This window comes from Ovis canadensis, chromosome 5 (genome assembly GCF_042477335.2).
Source record: "Ovis canadensis isolate MfBH-ARS-UI-01 breed Bighorn chromosome 5, ARS-UI_OviCan_v2, whole genome shotgun sequence".
Classification (NCBI taxonomy): domain Eukaryota; kingdom Metazoa; phylum Chordata; class Mammalia; order Artiodactyla; family Bovidae; genus Ovis; species Ovis canadensis.
This window is the reverse complement of record NC_091249.1, coordinates 21,948,630-21,954,571: the sequence shown is the minus strand read 5'-3', so window position 1 is coordinate 21,954,571 and position 5,942 is coordinate 21,948,630.

The following is a 5,942-nucleotide window of genomic DNA, read 5'->3' as shown; positions in this document are numbered from 1 at the left end:
ATGTTTGTATCTAAGTTATGGATTGTCGTTGTTGTTCAGTCCTGTCTGACTCTCTGCGACCCCGTGAACTCATGGATTAAGTAACAAGAAAGAAATGAAAAAAATTTAATCACAGGAAGCCATAGTACCTTGAACATATTAAAGAGAATTGTGCTCATTCTGAAGAGAAATAGACAATGTGTCGTGTGCCAAGCTCAGTAAGTTTCAGCGAAGTGAAAGTCAGTCAGTCACGTCTGCCTCTTTGCAACCCCATGTGCTGGACAGTCCATGGAGCTCTCCAGGCCGAAATCCTGGAGGGGTAGCCATGCCCTTTTTCAGGGGGTCTTCCCAACCCAGGGGTCAAACCCAGGTCTCCCACATTGCAGGCAGATTCTTTACCAGCTGAGCTACCGGGGAATCTGGAAATATCTGGAGGCTTTAGCATCCCACAGACAACGCTGGAAGGGCTACAACTGAAGGATTCCTTCCTACCTCCCCATCATGTCTTTCAACAACCCTCAGATCCAGGTCCTCACCTATCTCTGAACATTCCTTGGTTTCCACTCACTTTACCAAAGCTTTGCTTTAATTTACATTTCTGTCGCTGACAACTGAAACAGTTCCCACTGAATCAGGAAGGAAGGGGACTTTCCTGGCAGTCCAGTGGTTAAGACTTTGTCTTCTGATGCAGGGGTGTGGGTTTAATCCCTGGTCAGGGAGCTAAAATCCCACATGCCTCATGGCCAAAATGCCAAAACCATAAAACAATATTGTAGGGAGGGAGGTGGGAGGGGGGTTCATGTTTGGGAACGCATGTAAGAATTAAAGATTTTAAAATTTAAAAAATAAAAAACTAAAAAAAAATAAAATCAAGTAGTATTAAAAAAAAAAAAACACAATATTGTAGACTTCCCTGGTGGCTCAGCAGTAAAGAATCCACCTGCCAGTACAGGAGACATAGATTCGATCCCTGGTCTGCGAAGATCCCACATAATGCAGAGCAACTAAGCCAGTGAGCCACAACTACTGAACCTGTGCTCTAAAACCCAGGAGCTGAAACTACTGAGCCCACACCTTGCGCTACTGAAGCCCATGGGCCTAGAGCCCGTGCTCTGCAACAAGACAAGTCACCACAGTGCAAACCCCTGAACCACAACTAGAGAGTAGTCCCTACTCTCTGCAACTAGAGAAAACCCACACAGCAATGAAGACCTAGCACAGTCAAAAATAACTAATTAAATAAAATTTTAAAAATCTCAAAAAATATTGTAACGAATTCAATATTGTAAGATACCATACCATAACAAATTCAATAAAGATTTAATGAATGTCCATATAAAAAAAATCTTTTTTAAAAATCAGAAAGGAATTTGAGAGTGTCATACTTCTACATCCAATGTGGATGTCTTCTCACTCATGTGGTGCGCCCAGTCTCTGCTGAAGCCTCTCTGCCTTCCTAGGTGGGGCATTTCCCCTTTGGATGCCTTTAGTCAGGAGAAAATCCATCTTATGGAGCATTCGCGTCTCCAATAGTCACTTATACAGGTGTGTAGTGCAGCAATCTCATAATCATAGGAGGTATTCAGTTCAATGTCTAGAATGCACTATATTAAAATCACAGCATGCTCTATATTTCCTTTAAGACATTAGTAGCGCTTCCCTGGTGGCTCAGATGGTAAAGCGTCTGCCTACAGTGCAGGAGACTTGGGTTCAATCCCTGGGTTGGGAAGATCCCCTGGAGGAGGAAATGGCAACCCACTCCAGTACTCTTGCCTGGAAAATTCCACGGACTGAAGAGCCTGGTAGGCTACAGTCCATGGGGTCACAAAGAGTTGGACATGACTGAGTGACTTCACTTCACTTCACTTCACTTCAAGACATTAATGGGCTTCCCTCATAGCTCAGTCGGTAAAGAATCTGCTTGCAATGCAGGAGACCTGGGTCTGATCCCTGGGTCAGGAAGATCCCTTGGAGAAGGGAATGGCTCTCTGCTCCAGTATTCTTGCCTGGGAAGTCCCATGGACAGAGGGGCCCGGTGGGCTACAGTCCAGGGGGTCGCAAGAGTTGGACATGACTTAGTGACTAAACCCACTAAAATAATATGAATGTATCACTGTTTGACTCATTTACTCATATTCTTGTGAAATATTTTCTCTCTACTGTGAGATGAACACCCAGAGATCAGGGAACTTCATCTGGCTTGCTCTGTCCTTGAATTCCCAGAAGCTGGAACTTGCCAGAGGTTGCTTTCTATAGTGGTCAAAATATTGGGAGACTGGGGCTGACATATATACAGTCTTGATGATACGTATAAAACAGATAACTGAGGAGAACCTGTTATATAGCTCAGGGAGCTCTACTCAATGCTCCGTGGTGACCTAAATGGGAAGGAAATCCCAAAAGAGGGGATATAAGTATGCGTGTGTGCTAAGTCGCTTCAGTTGTTTCTGACTCTTTGTGACCATATGGACTGTAGCCCACCAAGATCCTCTATCCATGGGATTCTCAGGCAAGAATGCTAGAGTGGGTTTTCATGCCCTCCTCCAGGGGATCTTCTTGACCCAGGGACCGAACCCGGCTCTCCTGCATTGCAGGCAGATTCTTTACCACTAGCACCACCTGGGAAGCCCAGATATATGTAAAGCTGATTCACTTTGGTGTACATAGTAACTAACGCAACATTGTAAGGCAACTCTATACTCCAGCATTTAAAGGATGTTGGTTGAATAAATGAATGGATACATCCTTAAGGCATGGGGTAAGGTAAATGAAGTAGTTGATTGGTTCAGGACTGTACAGAGCGATGAAACAATGCTACCTAGCGTTTATTGAACATTTCCCAAGTGCCAGCAAGGTTACATGCAGCACACCATGAGGCAGGTGCTATTACTAATTAGTTTCCTCATTTGCAGACAGAGACTTAGAGATGTCAAGTTATGTCACCACATTTGCACAGACAGTAAGCAATAGCATCTGGATGTGAACCCACATCTAATGGACATGAGTTTGAGTAGGCTCTGGGAGTTGGTAATGGACAGGGAAGCCTGGGGTGTTGCGATCCAGGGATGTTGCAAAGAGTCGGACACAACTGAGTGACTGAACTGAACAGAACTGAACTGAACTACCTGCTGTGAGTCAGTGCTATGCATGCTACTACATATCTTCCGAGCAGGAAGCTATCCTTGCTACTACGTATCTCCTCTTGCCTATTAATCTATGTTTTAGACACTGAAGAGAAGCGAACAATTCACACTGGTGGCCAGCTGGTCTCTTTTTAATAGATGAAAGCCTTACATCAAAAAAATAAAAATAAAACTAGTCCCCAGAGAACAGATGTTATAGGATCTCCTTAGCAGACAATTAATAGACTTTACCAGAACCTGTCACCTCCAGCCCCACCCCAGTCCTCTCTGTGCCCATCAGTTAAGACCCCTGGGAAATCTTCCTTGAGAACACAATAGTTCAGAAATATTATACACCTGACTGGTGTTAAAGAGCCCAGTGGGACATGCACCTGGCATAGTCTACCAGACTCCACTGGCACGGTAACCGCTAGAAGCCAATTTCAAGTTTTCTGAGTGAACAGGTCACGGGATTTTTCAGTGACACCTGGGGCTCATTAAAAGTTGACTTGCAGTTCCCTCCCTCCATTTCATCTGTGTGAATGCAAGAGTCCCTAAGGATCAGCGCTGCAGGCAGATGAGGTATGATGAATACCTCAGGGATAAGATGCAGAAAGAGCCACAGTTTCACCCTACTCTGGAGGAATGGTCTCAGATAATGTTCCCACTAAGCTCAAGCCCAAACGTGGGCATTTGATTAGCATCAAGAGACTTAAGTGGGAATTGGAGGTGGCATTCTCTTCCTTTGAGCCATGAAAGCCTCAGAGCTCCAAACAGCCAAATGCTACAGCATTCCCTATGGTGCTCTGGTCAGAGGAACTGAAAGCATGCTAAGCCCCTGGTGCTCACGTGGTCACTGTGAGCACGCCAGGCTGCTGGGTTTGCACAGAAGTGAAGGTGTCCAGAGCTTTGAGGGCAGCTGATGCTTCTGCTTCCATTGTGGTGCTCACTGTGCTCTGTTGTGTAAATTACTGATCAACACCTCCCCACCTCCCCCGCTAGACTGGCAGCTCTGAGAGGGTAGCACCACTCTGAACTTGCTCACCAGTATGTTCCCACAGGTTGGCGCCTAATAAGGGCTCATTAAACACTTGCTGAGAATACAAACAACTTTATGTGAAAGTTTGTGAACTGCAAAATCCTTCTGAAATGTGATTGGCTATTCCTTTATTTGTCTGAAATTCACTTTTCAGGTGCAGTGGACATCACCAGAATCCACTTCCCCTTGTGTCTGTAAGCATGGCCAGAACTCTGTGTAAATGAGTGTCATCTCATGCCTGTGGAGATTTTGGGATAATGTTCTTTGTAACGGGCTTCCAGTGGCTCAGATGGTAAAGAATTCACCTGTCAATGCAGAAGTCGCAGGGGATGTGTGTTCGATCCCTGGGTTGGGAAGATCCCCTGGAGGAGGACATGGCAACCCACTCCAGTATTCTTGCCTGGAGAATCCCATGGACACAAACGCCTGGTAGGCTACAGCCCATTAGCGTCACAAAGAGTCAGACACAACTGAAGTGACTTAGCAAGCATGTTTTTTTGGCAATTTCATCCATGTCATTTTAGGCCACTTTGATCTCTCCATGCCCTTCCTTGCTGCCCAGGTGCCCTGTCATCTTGGCTTTCTTCTGTTCCTTGGATGGGCCATCGTTCTTCCTCTTTAGGTCCTTTCTATATGTTGCCTCTTCTACCTGCTGCAACCTCTCCTCTCTCTCTGCCCTTGGAGTGGATCCCCTCAGCTGAAATGACAACTTCTCTGTGAACCACCCCTCCAAACTACCCCTAGCCCGCCTTACTCTCTATGGATTATCTTTTTTTTTTAAGATTTTTTTTTATGTGGACCATTTTTAAAGCATTGAATTTGTGACCGTATTGTTTTTGCTTTATGTTTTGGCTTTTTGGCCCCAAGGCATGTGGGATCTTAGCCCCCTGACCAGAGATCAAACCCACATTCCCTGCATTGGAAAGTGAAGTCGTAGCTACTGGAACACCAGAGAAGTCCCTCTACTATGAATTATCTTGTTGGGCTCTCACAGATAATAATTGCCTTATCATCCTAAAACACTTCACTCTCTTGTCTAATTTCAGTTATTTATCATCTGCCTCTTCTGTTCCACTGTAATTTCCATGAGAGCGGGTATTGTGTTAGTTATAGTCACAGCGTTCTCCCCAGAGATGGGCTCATATGTTCCATACATATCATTTGAACACATGGTTGTTGGGGCTGAACTTCCTCTGCGCTGGAGCTAAGAGTTATTTCATGCACAGACTTTAAATACCAAGGCTGGTCATGCTTATCAAACTAACCAGTGACTGTGGTGAGTTCTGACTTTTCCCACTTGTCAGAGAAGAGTTCAAGCATGAGATTTCCTTCCCCTATTTTGACCAGTCACTTGCCTCAGAAAAAGAGGGGCCCCTTGAGCAAAATGTGGACCAAGACTTTGAAGAACTCTTTCCTATGCAATCCTTAGTTGGAATTTTATTTTATTAATACTTAACAGTCTACATCAGTTCAGTTCAGTTGCTCAGTCGTGTCTGACTCTTTGTGACCCCATGGACTGCAGCACGCCAGGCTTCCCTGTCCATCACCAACTCCCAGAGCTTGCTCAAACTCATGTCCATCGAGTCAGTGATGCCATCCAATCATCTCATTTTCTGTTGTCCCCTTCTCCTACAGAGATAAAGATAGTTTGTGCTAGAGATGAAAGATGACAGGGAGCCAAATTTCCCTTCTAAAAGGCAAGAACATTAGTCATTCAGATACTGGAGATAAATGCAATGAAAATGTGACAGACCAGCTCCTTTAACTTCCCTGAAACCCATCAAGGTGGAGATCCAAAAAGG